This window comes from Symphalangus syndactylus, chromosome 2 (assembly GCF_028878055.3).
Source record: "Symphalangus syndactylus isolate Jambi chromosome 2, NHGRI_mSymSyn1-v2.1_pri, whole genome shotgun sequence".
Taxonomy (NCBI): Eukaryota; Metazoa; Chordata; class Mammalia; order Primates; family Hylobatidae; genus Symphalangus; species Symphalangus syndactylus.
Window position 1 is genome coordinate 66,338,968 of NC_072424.2, and position 17,754 is coordinate 66,356,721.

The window sequence follows — 17,754 nt, forward strand, 5'->3', positions numbered from 1 at the left end:
CCTGCCCTCAGTAGAACCAGGCCCCCACATCCACTCAACCTCCCCATGGCAGCCCATGAGTACCCCAGACCTCTCCAAGCTGAATGAGCCAAGCAGTGAGAAGGGGAGGAAGTCCATTGAAACTTAACCAGAAGAAGGAGAAGAAAAAGAATTCACCAGCTTTCAAAAGACAAGAGAATGAGGAGTAGAAGGCTGCATGCTTCAGTGGTACTACTCTTAGCCATGGGTGATCTGAGCCCCCACCAGTGCCCCACACTTTAGAGAGTCCTGTATGTTGATTCACCTGTGTCTGTTACCAACAAATGCAAAAAATACAAACATGTGACTAGCCATCCAGGGGTAGGAAGTGACCTGTGGCCAGACAAATCTGCAATCAAGTCCTCTGACCAAACCATTAAAACATTTAGACAAAAAAAAAAAACATACTCCGAGCCAGAGGATAGCCTGTGCCAGGACAATAGAAGGCTGGAGGCACAGGCTGTTCAGGGACCCCAAGGCCCTGACGCTGCATTCTTGAAGCCAATGGCCTTCGAAGATATATTCCTCAAGTGAAAAGGCATGGTTGATTGAGTAAGATCTTCTAGAATGGTGAAGTGAGCTCAGGTCTTAGATCTTTGCACAGCAAGAACTGGTAGAGACCTGAGTGTGTGGACAGTGTTGTCAGCAGCTGTGGGCCCCATAAAAAAAATCTAGGGGTCACAGAAGTCACCTAGAGATAGGCCATCTCTTCCTGCCCTGAGTGTTCACCCCACATCTCAGAAGACTTTGTATTCTTGGCTAATGAAACCAAGAACATAATGTCACCTCATGGTGGAGGTGGGTGTGTTGGGGGGTGCAGGGGGAGTGTAGGAGGACCTCTTTTTGCTCATCTATAACCCACTTGACACATTACATGCCTTATTTTGAAAAGGTGTTTACCTTAACAAAACAAGCAGGAATGTAATTTCTGGAGCAAGAAGTCAGAAATCTCTGAGCATTATCCTCTATCCATTTCAGACACACTGCTATTCACCGCTGCCTAAAGTGCTTCTGATTCTTTGACTGAAAAGTGAGGTTTAGCTTACAAATATTTTCCCCTTACATCTCATCGGAGGCTGTGAAATTTAACTAGAAGGCATTTCTGATCTCCGATGAAAGGTACTCATTAAGTATAATTGTTGTCATTACCTGAATTCTATTTTTACCTTCCTCATTTTTAATATATAGATGGCATGATGTAGTCCACAAGACCTCCAGCATTAGTATTTTTACCCACTTTCTCACATGCTGCAGGGCCTGTCCTGGGCTAGAAGGTAGGTTTTTCAAAGCCCTGAGTCGCTGGGCACTGGGCCTCATGGTGCCCTGGGTCCTGTGCTCTTGTAGGTGGAACTTTCTGGCAAGCATAACATTTCATTCTAAAACAAATACATGGAGAGTTGGCTTGCTGTGGGTACAATTAGTCACTTTCTCAGAATGAGGAGCAAAGGGCTAATTGTGCTGCAAGTGGACAATTGCTACTGTAATTATTAGCCTCTGTAATTTTTCATCCATACATAATTGCACATGCGGACGAGGAGAGCTTCGGCTGTCTTCTTGCAATTCCGCCCATGAGGCTTCTCATTGTTATGCTCAGGTTTTTTTCCACTTTGTATCAGTCACAGTTGGTTGTGCTTTTCCATGATTGTCTTTTTTCACTCTGTAAAATATAAATGCAAAAGCAGTTGTTTAAAAGTTTCTCAGAACAATTTAAATACTGAATCAGCCCTCTAGTTATTTGGTTTGTGTTAAATGTAACTTGAGTATTTACAAAGGCAAGTTTCTGGCTGACGTTTATGGAATCACAGAAAAGAATGAAGCAAGAAACGTCCCCTCAGCTTTCAGTATCTGCTCCTCCCTATAATCTGTGCTCTTCTCAAAGTCTCCACGAAAAGGAGTTGCGAGGCCTCTCAGGGCAACTTCATTTCAGTGTTACGCCTCTAACCTTAAAATGTCCAAGCATGATATACCCCCAGACTCACTCAAGATTTCAAGGGTCATCAGGGTGGCTGTAAGTTAGTTGTTACTTTCTCTGGATATGATGGAACCAAATTTGTTTTACCTAGGTTTGTAGCCGGAAACCATCATGAAAGGTAAATTCATTTGTTTTAGGTTTACATGCGAAGTTTTTACATGAACTGATTTTTGAAGCAGCTGATATTTCTCACAAGGGATGTGGCCAGAATCCACTCAGCTTCACTTCACTGACAACCCCAAACCCTCAGCTCATGGCAGAAATGCATCTGGATGATAGAAGAAGGCAAGGAGGAGACTTGCTTTTTTCCAATTTGTGAAGCGGCTTGAGAATTCATACCGAAGGGCATCCCACTCTTCCTGGAGCATGGCTGGGTGTCCTAGACAAACAAGTTTGCCCGGCACCCATGGTGCTGCAGGATTCTCTTCAGATGAAAACTCCAAATACTCAAGAAAATTCTTTTCAGCTTTGTGAACTCTTATGATACAAGAAGTCACAAAGCTTGGTAATGCTGGGAAAGACAAAATTGATGTAAAGAATTTAGGAGAAATCATGCCATTAAGCAATCCTTTGATTTTTTTTCTTGTTCTTTCACTGGTTCCAAATAACAGTGAAACTCATTAAAAGATATAATATCTACCTGCTGAAGTTGAGAAATAGGCTCAGCAAAATCATTTGCTTTTAAAAGTAAACATGCCTGTACATAAGCAGCAAATGTGCACCCGCATGCCTGCAGATCTTTCAGGAAGCCTCAAAATAACATTCAGCTGCTCCCTACTTTATGACCCCTTAGAGCTGTGACCTGAATCCCCATCTAAGAATGTTAACAGCCACTGCTGAGATCACGCGTTACATTTCCAGCGCCAAAATCCCCCATTTTTTCCGCTCATAGTGAATAGGATCCTAAATGCACCACATTTGCTTTTGTGAGGATGCATTCGCCAGTCAGGCTCAATGCAAGCCCAACTGTTTGCACAGCATTAATAAGGGAGGTGGTAATCTGAAGAGCCTTATTTTTGTCCCTAATGTTCACCCCAAAGGGAAATGTGCTTTTACTAATAATAGAGGATGTGACCAAAAACACTGAGTATATTTGTCTGTTCCGAGTTCGTTTGCCAAGGCTGATATTTCCCACCAGAACTCTTTTAGAAAGGCTAAAACAATTAACCTCTTTCTTAGTTGCCCTGCCAAACGCCAAGGTCTGGCAAGTTTTTGTTTAGATGGTTCAATTGAAGACCAGCCTCTCCTACCCTCGCATACAAACCAAGTTGACATGAAATACTGATGAGAAGAGCTAACGTTTGTTGAGCTAAGTGCCAGGCAGTGTTCTAGTGCTTTCCATACATTCACTCATTTAATCTTCAGAATGACCCTGTGAGGTTGGTGACATTAGTATCCCCATTTTACAGTTGTAGAAACTGAGATACAGTGGTGTTAAGTAGCCTGCCCAGGATCACATGGCTGGTAAGTGATGCTGCCCTATAGACACTGCTCTCTGTATGATGCCACTGTGGAATGCTGCCTCTATATTGCTGCTGTCTTGAGTTTTAAGATGTTGTGGGCTGATCCAGTGCCCTCTGATTAGTTTCAAGGAACAGGGGCCTGAGGAAAAGGGCAGTACTAGCTTTTGCTCATTCCTTAAAACTGGGCTCCCCTTAAGTTTCCTGTTGTCATTTAGTTCATTGGTGATTTGGCTGGAGTTCTGATTTCCAAATCAGATGTGCTAAAAAAATTTTTTTTTAGTCTTCTGGTTCTTCTATATTCACTTAGAAGTCTCTGAATAAGTTTGCAATATGGCACATGTATTAGGCAGATGAGTTCGTTATCAGATCATGTGTTTAAAGAAATAACAAGCAACAGGCAAAAGCCAGTCACATCAGCTTCATAACCACCAGGCATTTGTCAATGATAGTCATCCAATCTTACTGCTCATTGCCAATTTTCCATGAATGGAAAATTGTCAAATAAGAAGGCATTTATAGGACAGGCTTTGTTCCTGCACACATCTTCAATCTCCTTTGATTTGATCCATTTCCTTATACCATATAATGCTTTTTTTGCTAATCTATATTATAGTTTGGATGTTGCCCCTCTAAATTTCATGTTGAATTTTGATTCCCAGTGTTGGAGGTGAGGCCTAGTGGGAGGTGATTAGATCATGGGGGCAGATTTCTCATGAATGGTTTAGGACCATCCCGTTGGTGCTGTTCTCATGAGAGTGAATGAGTTCTCATGAGACCTGGCTGTTTAAAAGTGTGTGGCACGCCCCGGCCTTGCTCCCTGTCTCCTGGCATGTCATGCCTGCTCCTTCTTCCCCCTCTCCCAGGAGTAAAACTTCCTGAGGCCTCCCCAGAAGCTAAGTAGATGTGCCTGCCCTGCTTCCTGTAGAAGCCTGTAGAACTGTGAGCCAACGAAACCTCTTTTCTTTATAAATTACCCGGCCTCAGGTATTTCCTTACAGCAATGTGAGAATAGCCTAATATAATCAGTATATAAATATCTGTACTATTTCAAAGTAAGTTTTGAGAAGCTATTAGCTCTTGCAATAATTTGATGGTCACTAGCTTGCTGAGATTTTACTTTTATAAACAAAAGCTAAATTAAAAAAAAATTATCCTAGTAAAACTCTTATGCCTTCATTTTTAACACTTTCAGCAAGGTGTGCATAGGTAAGAAACTGAAAAACACATACAGATACCAAACAAGATTATGTAACATGAAAATGCTTCCCTTGTGTAAAACAAGAAGTCACAGGCAACTTTCTCTACAGCAAATTTAATCAACTGAAGCCCAGGAAAATGCTCAGGGACTCCAGATATGTGGCCACGTATTTTCCTATTTGCAGTTCCAGGTTGTTAATCCTTTTCCTGTTCCCAAAGCTGGTAAACCCACTGCCCTGCTCCCGGCCACCTGGCCCTCCCACTGCTTTCTCAGAACCACCTGCTTCCTAACTGAGTGGAGAACAGCATTACTCCGGGTTGAATTAATAGTGGCTTTTACTTTTTAAATAATAGGTTGGATTAATCATCATTTTTAGGCCACAGAATTCTTTCCTCCACAGAAGAAGCTTGTGAACAATATGTAAACATCTCTCTGGTTCCCCGGCCTGTAGCCTTCCAAGTTTTCTTGTCATAACTAATATTGTTTCTCTTCAGAGTAATTTACCCAAGAAGAAACCAGCAATCTGCCTTTAGTTCAACCTTCGTTGGTTTCCAACTAAAAACAAAAGAAGAATCCAACATTTGGCAATGGCCCAGTGAACTGCCTCCCTTTCCAGGAGGGTTTTCAACTGGTGCTGCTGCTCTCTGAGGGCCTAGAGATTGGGATTTTGAGCCATAAACCCTGTTTCCACTTTGTCCTTGGCTTCCTTCCTGGTCCTGAAATGAGTATGTTTAGTGAGAGATCTGCAGATCATGGAAGTTTTTTTTCTCCTCCACTTCAAGCAAAGGAAAGTGCAAAGCCCAGGTTTATCAAAAAGGCAATTTCCAGCAGTACTTTAATTAAGTGTTAACCTTTCTGTGAAGAATTATAAATTGCATTAGAACATAAACATCAGCTGACGACATTTAAGACCTGAGCTGAACTTATGTAACGTTTCCAATAATAAGTGTGTCTATTTAAGATGTCAGTTAAAAGTTCAAAACCTTGATTTGTGGGCGCCATCAATGAGATTAGATAGAGCCCACACACTGGGGTCTACAGGGAGAATTTCCAGAAAGGTGACAGATTTGGACCAGAATTGAAGCTTACTTTTGATCTGAAAATCAGTTTTCTTTCCATTCTTCTGGGCCTCCCAGGTGTCTGGGAAAATCTTAATAATACTGCATGCGTATACAAGTCAGGCTCAGTCAATTTCACAGTCAAGGTCTATAATGCTCTTTTCCCTTCTTAACAAGCCGATGGCCCCTGACTGACATCCCTTCACCCGGGAGTGATGATATTGCTGGTTCTAATCTCCCAAATTCCTTTAAATCTGCTTACCGGTAGGAAATGGCTTTCTCTTCCATCTGGCTGACGGATGTCATGAACTACACATTACTTTGTCAGCCCTGAAGTCAGGGCATCGATAACTTCCACGGGGACAAAGTTGATCGTAATCTCTTGGTATCCAATTATCTTTTAGAAAATTAGATAAATGTGAAACTCTCCACATTGTCAGAAGCATCACTGAAGGCTCCCTCGCCCCTGGTGACAGCCCACAACAGCGGGACACAGTGAGCACCGGAAGACGTGTGTGTGTTTGCTTTCAGGCCTGAAGCTCGCCCGACCTGTCTCCCTCCTCTCCATTCCAGGCAACAAACGTCACCCCACAAAGCGCCTTGGTGGCACTCTTCAACCCAAGCAGGCCTGGCAGCCCCCGGAGCAGCTGGCTTTCAAGGCCACTCTGAAATCTCTGGGCCTGAGGAATAAATCATTCATCTCGCCCTGGTAATATCTCTCTTTGACAGAGATTTCTGTGACAGAGGCTTGACATTCACCATGTTAATTTTTTCTTTAATCCATGGGTAGCAAGAACTAGCAAGGGGAGTGGGAAGCCCAGCTGACTCTGGAGTATAATTCCACATTGTCGTCACAGCCCACATCAGAAATGACTTTGACAAAGGAACTAGGTGGGTGTACGGGGTCTCTGAACTGGCCATTGCTGGAAGAGTTGCTCTGGACCAGCAGGCTCAGGCGGGATCATGTCCTTGCTGGTCACGAGAGAGGCCTGGTCTTCTAAATGTTCACCCAGTGGCCTCTTCCAGTTACTTTTAATTATCCAGAGAAGACTGTCTTTCCCCTGAGTCAAAATTCCCTCTCTGTCTTGCTGTAGTTGACATCATTTTCTTATGAGTGACTTTTCCTTTCCCCTGCCCTCTGTCAGTCTCTGCTGAGGCTGAGACTAGGTCTGCTGGGAAAGGAGCTCCTGGGTCTGTCCCATTTCCCACCTCTACCCCCTCAAGTGCTTAGGAAGCACCCTTCAGTGACATGGCTCCATGTGTTTGAGTAAGATACTGATCATTCAGATACCAGCCTGCCATTTGGGAATTCATATTTAAATCTTAAACTGAGACTTAAGAGTTTGTGAGTTTACAAAGATACAGGAGTAGACACTGCGAAGCTTTGCAACAGTTCTCCATTTCATACTCAAGAGAAGCAAACATCCCCAGGATAGTCCTCCAGGCCTGCCCCACCACACACACACTACTATGGCACCTCCAAGCTTCTCTTTTGCCCCTCCTCACCTACCTGGCTCCAGCCACGCCACAGCGCCTAAGGCCAGCTCCCACCTCAGGGCCTTTGCTCCAGCTGTTCCCTCTGCCTAGAATGCTCTTCCCCTAGGTGTCCACTGGGCTCACTCCTCCCCCTTTTCACAGAGGCCCGGCCTGACCACTGTCACACTGCACCCTCACACCACCCTAGCCCTCACTGCTGGTCCCCTTACCCTGCTCTGTGGGTTTTTTCTACATAACCACTTTCTACATTCTGCAATGGTTGACTTCATGTGTCAGCTAGACTGGACCATGGGGTGCCAAGATATTTGGTAAAACGTCATTCTTTGTGCATCTGTGAGGGTGTTTCTGATGAGATTGACATTGGGGTGGGTGGGCTGAGGAAAGCAGAATGTCCTCTCCAGTGTGGGTGGGCCTCACCCGATCCAGTGGAGGCCCGAATAGAACAAACGGCGGGGTACAAAAGATCTTGTTCTCTCCACCTGTTTTTGAGCTGGAATATCAGTTTCCTCCCATATTTGGGCTGGAACTTATACCATTGGCTCTTCTGGTTCTCAGGCCTTTGGACTCAAACTGGAATTACACCACTGGCACCCTGGCTCTCCAGTTTGCAGATGACAGACTGTGGGACTTCTCAGCCCCCATAATCACGCAAACCAATTCTCTACAATAACTCTCTTTAAATAAATGTAAAATAATTTACCTCCTGGGCCTATCCAGAATGTATATACACACATTTCCAATATGATATACATATAGCCTATTGGTTCTGTTTCTCTAGGGAACCCTGACCAATACACATACTCTATAATTTACTTAATTATTGTGTTTATTCATAATCAATAATGTCTTCCTCAGTAAGAATATAAGCCTGATGGAATAAATTTTGTTTTGCTTTATTCACTTTTTTTTTTCTTTTTGAGACTGAGTCTCACTCTGTCACCCAGGCTGGAGTGCAGTGGAGTGGTCTAAGTTCACTGCAGCCTCTACCTGTCGGGTTCAAGCAATTCTCTCACCTCAGCCTCCTGTGTAGCTGGGACCACAAGTACGTGCCACCACATCGGGCTGATTTTTGTACTTTTAGTAAAAATGGGGTCTCACCATGTTGGCCAGGCTGGTCTCGAACCCCTAACCTTGGCCTCCCAAAGTGTTGGGTTTACAGGCGTGAGCCACCATGCCCAGCCTTGTTTTATTTGCTTCTATATTTCCAGCACCTAGAACAGTATGTAGGTGTTCAATAAATATGTGCTGACTGCCATGAACATGTACACATCAGACCAGTGATGGGCTTCCCAGTCCTACAGAGGAGTTGGAGCTGCAGAGGACCCTCACTGCACTGTGTGCCGGGTTGAAGGGAGCAGTCAGCCACATGGAGCACAAGAGCACCTGGCAGCATCTCTGGAAAGCCTGGACTTCCAAAAGGCTTATCTCCCTCCCCGCCATCTCAAACATTCTGTTGTCTCTCAGCTCACCACACCTCTGTGGTTTCCCATAACATCTTCTGGCTTCACTTACAGGCTCCAAACAATGTCTGTCAGACTGAGCCTCCTAAATACAAATCAAATCATTCACTCCACACATTCAGGGAGCGCCTACTGTGCCAGGAATGCTCTAGGAGCTGGGGATACAACAATGAACAAAGCACACGAAACTCCCTGCCCAGAGAGGCTTACAGTCTAGATGGCACAGCAGACCATAAGCAAGATAAATAAGACGCCCACTGTTCAGGGTGTGCTGAGGAGGGACTTCCTCGCTTGCTCAAAACCCCTCCTGTCTCTGGGATAAAACAAGTCCCTACGTCCAGGCGCAGACAGCTCTTTCCTGTCGCTCCTCCAGCTCAGTGCTTGCCACACGCACCCCACCTTACAGGCAGCATGGACTTGTTGCAGGTCCCCACCTGGGCCTTGTTCTCCTCCACATCTGTGCCTTTGCCTGCGCAGTTCCTCGTGTCCGGAGTGCCCTTCTCCTTTCCCTCCACCGTCTTTGCCAGTTTAACTTCCACTCAATACCTAGCTTAAGTACCATGTCTTCCAGTAGCCTTTCCCTGTCACCCCCATCCTACCATCTTACCTCTATTTCAGTCAGGGTGCCCCCGTTTTGTCCTTTTCCATATCACTGTGCACATCTCTGTCCCACTGCTTTCCCCACCAGCTTGTAACTGGCTGTTTCCCCATTGTCTGGGGAGATCTTTGACCTTTATAGCTCCTGGGTCTCTGACCCATTGTAGGCAATCCAATATTTGCTAAATAATTTAATGGATGAATGAAGAATGGATAGATCAATGCAAGAAGGATGGAAGAAAAGACAGAGGGTTGGATGAATAAAAGGATTGATGAATGGAAGGAAGAAAGGTGGAGGAAGGAAGGAAGGAACTTACCGTCTTCACAGCCTCTGTGGCTCCAGCTCAGGGTCTTTTCTCAGGTTCCTGACCCTGCCTGTGATGCTCAGTCCAGCCCTTCTCCATGTTCAGTATAGAAAACACAGCCTTGAACCTCCACTCCCACGCCTCCTGTGGCCCTCAGCCTCCTGTTCTTCCCCCGGATGTCCCCTCTGAAGACATCTCCTTTTCCTCCCCAGAGCCACGCTCCATCAGAATCCCTTTAAATAGCCCCTTTGCCCAGCCCCCATGCTGCTAGAGCCCCCCAGAAGCATTCAGCCACCTCCCCAGATCCTCATATGCCGATTCTCCAGAAACTGGGTGCTTTTAGTGACTGCATGTAACCCTTCCCGCAAGGCTCCCAGGGCTGTGCCTTTTCCCTCTCTCCTTTTCTTCCCCCTGGGGTAGTGGCCCAGACTATGTACTCCAGAGCCAGACAGCCTGGATTTGAACCCAGCTGGATTACCCCTAACTGTGTAATCTTAAGCTGCTCACCCATCTCTCTGCCTCAACTTCCACATCTGTAAAAGGGGGCAATAGGGGCGCCCTCCTGATAGGGCCATGTGAGGACGAAGTGGGGTGATGCACGTAGAGTGCTCAGAGCAATGCCTCGTGCACAGGAAGGGCTCTGCTGGTTTGCAATGATCATGATCCACCTCAACTTTTCACAAACGCACTTTTTACCTCTAAACCCACCCACTGGTGCCATTTTTGGCATTATTTCTTACCAGCACACCTCTGCGTTTTCTGTTTCTTTTAATTTAGGCAAAGCAGAAGGTTTCTGTGAGCTCACATAACTGGGAACAGAGAAGCTAGAGGAGCCCAGCCAGGTCCCCTACCCCACCCCTGCCTTGCCTGCTTGTCAGATTGAGTGTATTCCTCTGCAGCTGGGCTTTGTTCTGGAGCCTGGCCTGGCGTCTGATGCTACAGTTACATCTTCACATCTTTGGTCCTGGGGCCTGCCCGGAAATGGTCTGTTTTTTACCCTCCCCTCAGCTCTTTGAGGCAGCTCATTTCCCAGCTAAAACAACTCACAGCAACTAGGGAACAGCCAGAGTGGGGTGGATTAGAAAGGTCACAGACATTTTTCAGCACAGTACTGTTTGATCCTTTTCATTTGCATGCATGTATTACTGTGATTAAAAAACTTAAGCAAAATAAAATGTTTCCTCTCAACTGGTAAACAGTTGAAAGACAACGTAACTGAAAAGCAGGGCCAGCCCAGGTTTCTTTTTTTAATTGAAGTAAAATAGACATAACATAAAATGTACAATCTTAGTCATTTTTAAGTGTAGAGTTAAGTGGCAGTAAGTACACTCACTTCGCATTGTTGTGCAATCATCACCACTATCCATCTCCAGACCTTTTTCATCCTGCAAAACAAACTCCATACCCATTAAACAATAATTCCCTGTTTCCCCCACTCCTCTCCCTAGCCCCTGACAACCACCATTCTACTTTCTGTCTCTATACATTTGACTATTCTAAGTACCTCATATAGAGGGAATCACACAGTATTTGGCCTTTTTGGGACTTTCTTATTTCACTGAGCCTAATGTCCTCAAGGTTCATCCATGTTGTAGCATGCACTGGAACTGTCTTCTTCTTCTCCTTCTCCTTCTTCTTTTCTTCTTCTTTTTGAGACAGGGTCCTGCTTTATTGCCAAGGCTGGAATGCAGTGGCATGATCTCAGCTCACTATAACCTCTGCCTCCCAGGCTCAAGTGATCCTCCAGCCTCAGCTCCCCAAGTAGCTGGGACCACAGGTGCACGCCACCACACCTGGCTAATTTTTGTGTTTTTAGTAGAGACGGGGTTTTGCCATGTTGCCCAGGCTGGCCTTGCACTCCTGGGCTCAAGCGATCCACCTGCCTCAAGCTCCCAAAGTGCTGGGATTACAGACATGAGCCACTGTGCCTGGCCTTCTTCCTTTTTAAGGCCTAATAATATTCATATATATGAGAATACATATAAATAAATATATAGTAATATGAAAATGTGATACCTTTTTTTAATCCATTCAAGTATTGATGGACACTTGGGTTGCTTCTACATTTGGCTATTATGAATAATGCTGCTATAAACATGGGTGTACAACCAGCTCAACTTTTAAAAGTACATGTTCGGGAGTTTCTCTTCATTTTAGTATAAGAATGAGGAAGCAAAGGGAGGACAGGGGCTATGGTCTGAATGTTTGTGTCCCCTCAAATTCTTATGTTGAAGCCTAATCACAATGTGATGGTATTAGGAGGTGAGGCCTTTTGGGAGGTGATTAGGAATGGGATTCAAGCCCTTATAAAATAGGTCCCCAAGAAAGCTCATTCACCCCTTCCTCCTTGTAAGGACACAGCAAAAATGCATCATCTATGAACCAGAAAGTAGGTGCTCATCAGACACTGAATCTGCCTGCACCTTGATTTTGGACTTCTCACTTTCAGGACTGTGAGAAATAAGTACTTGTTGTTTATAAGCTGCCCAGCCTCTCATATTTTGTTATAGTAACCCAAACAGACAAAGACACCAGGGCCTCTGGGAAACAGGTTATCAGGCTGTATTAGTCCATTCTCACACTGCTGTAAAGAACTATCTGAGACAGGGTAATTTATGAAGAAAAGAGGTTTACTTGACTCAGCTCCACAGGCTGTAGAGGAGGCATGGCTGGGGAAGCATCAGAAAACTTGCAATCATGGCAGAAAGCAAAGGGGAAGCAAATACATCTTCACATGGTGGAAGGAGAGAGAGAGTGAGAAGGTGGAGGTGCTACACACTTTCAAACAACCAGATCTCTTGAGAACTCTATCACGAGAATAGCACAGGGAAAATCCACCCCCATGATTCAATCACTTCCCACAAGGCCCAACCTCCAACATTGGGAGTTACAATTCAACATGAGATTTGAGTGGGGACACAGAGCCAAACCATATCATTCCGTCCCTGGCCCCTTCACAATCTCCTGTCCTTCTCACACTTCAAAACACAATCATACCTTCTCAACAGTCCCCCCAAATTTTAACTCATTCCAGCATTAACTCAAAAGTTCAAGTCCAAAGTCTCATCTGAGACAAGGCAAGTCCCTTCTGCCTGTGAGCCTTTAAAATAAAAAACAAGTTAGTTACTTCCAGGTTACAATGAGGGTACAGGCATTGTACAGGCATTACAATGAGGGTACAGTGAAGCATTGGCAAATGCCCTTATTCCAAAAGGGATAAGTCAGCCAAAACAAAGGAGCTACAGGCCTCATGCAAGTCTGAAACCTGGCAGGGCAGCTGTTAAATCTTAAAGCTCTAAGTAATCTCTTTTGACTCCATGTCTCACATCCAGGCCATGCTGATCCAAGAGGTGAACTCCCAAGGCCTTGGGCAGCTCCATTCCTGTGGCTTTGCAGGGTACAGTCTCCACAGCTGCTTTCAGGGACTGGCATTGAGTGCCTGCAGCTTTTCCAGGTGCATGGTGCAAGCTGCTGGTGGGTCTACCATTCTGGGTACTGGAGGATGGTGGGCCTCCTCTCACAGCTCCACTAGGGCAGTGCCCCAGTGGAGACTCTGTGTGGGGGCTCCAGCCCCACATTTCCCACTCCCGTTCACCACCCTAGTAGAGGTTCTCCGTGAGGGCTCCACCCCTGCAGTATATTTCTGCCTGGACATCCAGGCATTTCCATATACCCTCTGAAATCTAGATGGAGGCTCCCAAGCCTCAACTCTTGTCCTCTGTGCACCTGCAGGCTTAACACAATGTGGAAGCCACTGCACCCTCTGAAGCAATGACCCAAGCTATATTTTGGCTCCTGTTAGCCACAGCTGGAGCTAGAGAGGCCACAATGCAGGGCATCATATCACAAGGCTGCAAAGAGCAGCAGGGGCCCTGGGCCTGGCCCACAAAGCCAATTCCCTTCTAGGCCTCCAAGCCTGTGAGTGGGAGGGGCTTCTCTGAAGGTCTCTAAAATATCTTGGAGACATTTCCCCTGTTGTCTTGGCTATTAACAACTGGCTGCTTTTATGCAAATGTCTGCAGCCTGTTTGAATCCCTCCTCAGAAAATGTTTTTTTTTTCTTCTACCACATGGTCAGGCTACAAATTTTCCAAACTTTTATGCTCTACTTCCCTATTAAATATAAGTTACAGTTTCATATAATCTCTTTGTTCATGCATGTGAGCATATACTGTTAGGAGCAACCAGGCCACATCTTTTTTATTATCATTATTAATTTTAAAAAAGTTTAGAGACAGGGTTTCAGCATGTTGCCCATGCTGGTCTCGAACATCTGGACTCAAGCAGTCCACTCATCTAAGCCTCCCAAAGTGCTCAGATTACAGGCATGTGCCACTGCATGCAGCCTGCCTGGCCACATCTTGAATGCTTTGCTGCTTAGAAATTTCTTCCACCAGATACCCTAAATCATCTCTCTCAAGTTCAAAGTTCCACAGATCCATAGAGCATGGGCACAATGCTGCCAGTCTCTTTGCTAAAGCATAGCAAGAACGACTTTTACTCTAGTTCTCAATAAGTTCTTCCTCTCCATCTGAGATCTCCTCAGCCTGGACTTCACTGTCCATCTCACTATCAGCATTATGGTCACAACAATTTAACAAGTCTCTAGGAAGTTCCAAACTTTCCTTCATTTTCCTGTCTTCTTCTAAGCCCTGCAAACTGTTTCAACCTCTGCCTGTTACCTAGTTCCAAAGTCACTTCCACATTTTCAGTTTTCTTTATAGCAATGCCCCACCTTTCTGTTATGAATTTTCTGTATTAGCCCATTCTCACACGGCTATAAAGAACTACCTAAGGCAACTTATGAAGAAAAGAGGTTTAATTGACTCACAGTTCTACAGCCTGTACAGAGGCATGGCTGGGAAGGCCTCAGAAAACTAACAATCATGGAGAAAAGTGAAGGGGAAGGAAGCACGTTTTTACATGGTGGCAGGAGAGGAAGAGAGAGTGAAGCAGGAGGTGCTACACATTTTCAAATAACTGAATCTTATGAGAACTCTATCATGAGAAAAGCAAGGGGGAAATCTGCCCCCATGATTCAGTCACCTCCCACCAGGCCCCACTTCCAACATTGGGAATTACAATTTGACATGAGATTTGGGTGGGGACACAGAGCCAAACCATATCACACTGTCATCCCTGGCCATCAAATGGCTCCACCCTTTGTATTCTGTTTGGGTGCTCTCTGAAGCAGGGATTAGTATCCTCATTTCATGGCTGGGAAATTGAGGCTCAGAGAGGTTAAATAAGCTGCCTGAGATAACACAGCTAGAAAGGGGCTGAGATTCAATGCAGGTCTGACTCTCCAGCCTAAGACATTTTTGCTGCCTCCTTAAAGTGGGGTCCAAACTGGAACTGATGTGTATGAAGATGATGGAAGGCAGGAGGCTGAACTCCTCCATCTCTGCCTCCCTTGTGCTTAATGGACAAACATCATTTTTTGAGAGGCCAGTGGAGAACAAAGAAAAGTATAGAAAATTGAGCCTAAAGGATCCAGAGATGAAGCCTGACTCAGACCAGAACACACTTAACTACTTAAAACAATGCTGAAAGAGAGGAAGAAATTTCAAGTCTGCAAGGAAATGCTAAGCTAAAGGGAACAACCAACCAAGAATTGTTTCAAGGCTGCTGAGTGGACAGCAAAATGGCAAATGGGTTTTAACAAGGGGAAAATGCAAGGAACTGCACTTGGAGAAAATCACCCAAACTGGACTTAATAGGAGGATTGCCTTGAACTGGAAGCATTGCTCCAGCAAGGGTCCTGAGTGAATGTGGGCTGTGCCAGAGGACACAGAGCTGCCCCCGGCCCCTCTAAAGAAAAGGATACGAAAGCCACTGGGCAGCAATGGGAAAGGCATTGGTCACAAAGTAGAAAACAAAAGTAAAACAACAATGAAACTCTTACCAAGGTTAAAGACAAGGTTTTCATTAGGAGAATGAGGGAATACTAGTGTGGAAGAGTCGTGGGGTTTTTTTTTGAAAATGTGATGCTGTCCATTGCTGGCACCAAAAAGGTCAGGAAGATGCTAAGCATTCTCAGAGAGGGCTCGGCGAGCAACTGAGAACATGAGCCCACCTTGAACCTGCCCCTGGACCTCCCTTGTGGCACCTCAGGAAAGCAGCATGAATGTGACAGGGGTGCAGGAGAGGAGGTTTGGCCACAGAGGTCCAGGCTGAATCCTGAGAATTAGTTCAAGAGCCTGGGATTTTCACAGCACAACACTCACCTTGAGGGTCTGAGTTCAGAGAAGACAGTGTGTCCTTGGACAAGTTACATCCAGGAGCCCCTCTTCTGGCCTGGGATTTATTTTATGTCGTTCATCCTTGTGTTTGAGCGGACAAGAAGAGGAGGGGATTGAAGTGGATACTCTCACACACTAATATTCAGTCTTGAAGAATCTTTGTGGAGTTTCTCTCTGAGATAGACTTGGCCCAGGATGCGGCCTGTCACCCGGGGCATATGAAAACCCCCAACCCATTCACAGCCGACTGGCTCCAGATCATATGTCCACAGCTGCAGGGAGAGTGGTCCTAGGCTGAGCTTGGGGCGGGGTGGGTCCATTCTCAGGATCTTGCCTTTGAGACATCTTGCTGAAACTTCTAAATCCAAAGATTCCTCTGCTAAAGCAAGAGCCTCAGGTGAGGATGATTCTCAGAAGAGTTCTTAGGTTCTCAGAAGGGTCAGAAGTGGAGGCCATGACTTCCTGGACTCCCCTTACCTGAGTCCACGTGTCAATACCACCACTGTCCTTGTCACTGACCACTTAGAAGCAAGGCTTTTCCTGGACCCTGGGTCTGGCACACGAGTCCCCCATAGCCCTGGTCCAGGAGCCACACCCCGAACTCTGCTGTAGATGGCCTCATACTCTGTACTCAGTCCCTGGGGAAAAGACCACTTGTGACCTGGTGGAGCTCCAGTTTGGGGAAATAGAAGGGAATAAGTGCATGAGACAGGAGGGCACAAGGGCACACTGGGGAGTGTGGAAGGCAAATTATGGAGAAAAAGCCTGGGCAGCCAGTCATGCTCCCTCACTCTCAGCAGTGACTGATAGGAGGCCCAATGCAGTTGTGCAGCTCCTACACTGCACAAAGCTGCCCACAGCGGCAGAAGCTGCATGTGGAGGTTGCTAGCATAGCCTTCAGGTCTAGTGCAGGCCTGTGCCTACCCTGAGGATGGGGATTCTTTCTTATTCACTCAGAGATGCGGCATGCATGAGTGGACAGCCCTGAGCTTCCACACAGGGGGCACTCAATACATATTGCTGGTGCAACTGGGAGACAACCTATGAACATGAGTTTCCCTCCTTCTCCAGAACACACAGTTTACCTGCAGTGACATGCGCCTGTGCCTGGGCTTGGGAGGCCAGCCCTGGCTCAGCGAAACCACATCCTTGGTTAGCAAGTGGGGAGAACATTATACAGGTGCTATGCTTGTTCATCCATGGGGCAGGTACTTACCTGATAGCCCAAAGACTGGGCATCAGGCCTTTGCCTTCATCCAGAGCCTAACGTGGCAGGAACCCCACATGCAGAACAGAGCCAGGTCTGACCAGGGCAGCCTGCCCCCGCCCATTCCCACCCACAGGCACAAGAATCCCTTATTCCCATTAACCAGCCATCTTCCAAGGAGCAGGGGACAGTGCCCTCCCTGTGGTCCCTCCGCAGGGATGACACATAAGAACCATCCAAAGTGCAAGGGGATTGACCCCTGCTCTGCAGCGCTCTTTCGGCTTAATAGGAACAGCTGGTCAGTGAAGTGTTTGTGAGCAATTTAACAAGACTCAAACAGCAAGAGGCATCTGCCAATAAATCAAAAGGGAGCGCCTGGCTAAATGAGGCTTAATTTAAATCCGTATCTGGAGCCGGTAGAAGAGCCTCATTGTGCCTTCCAGTTGCATCCATACCAGCAAGGCCTAGGCCAATTTGGCATGGGCTGGAGCTGAGTCCCACAGCCGCCTGTTGGGGGGCGATGGTCCCCACAGGAGGGAGCTGTAAAATCAAGCCAAAGTGCCAAGAGGAAGGTAGAGGAAGAAAGGAATGAGATTAAATGTCATTCCTACCCTCACAGAAATAAAACAAAACCAAAGAACTTCATTCCATTTGGAAGTCATAAAACTCGTAATGGCCACCAACGCCTCCAGAGTGGCCATCCCCATGACTGCAGAGGGCAGGACCCATGCGCAAGGG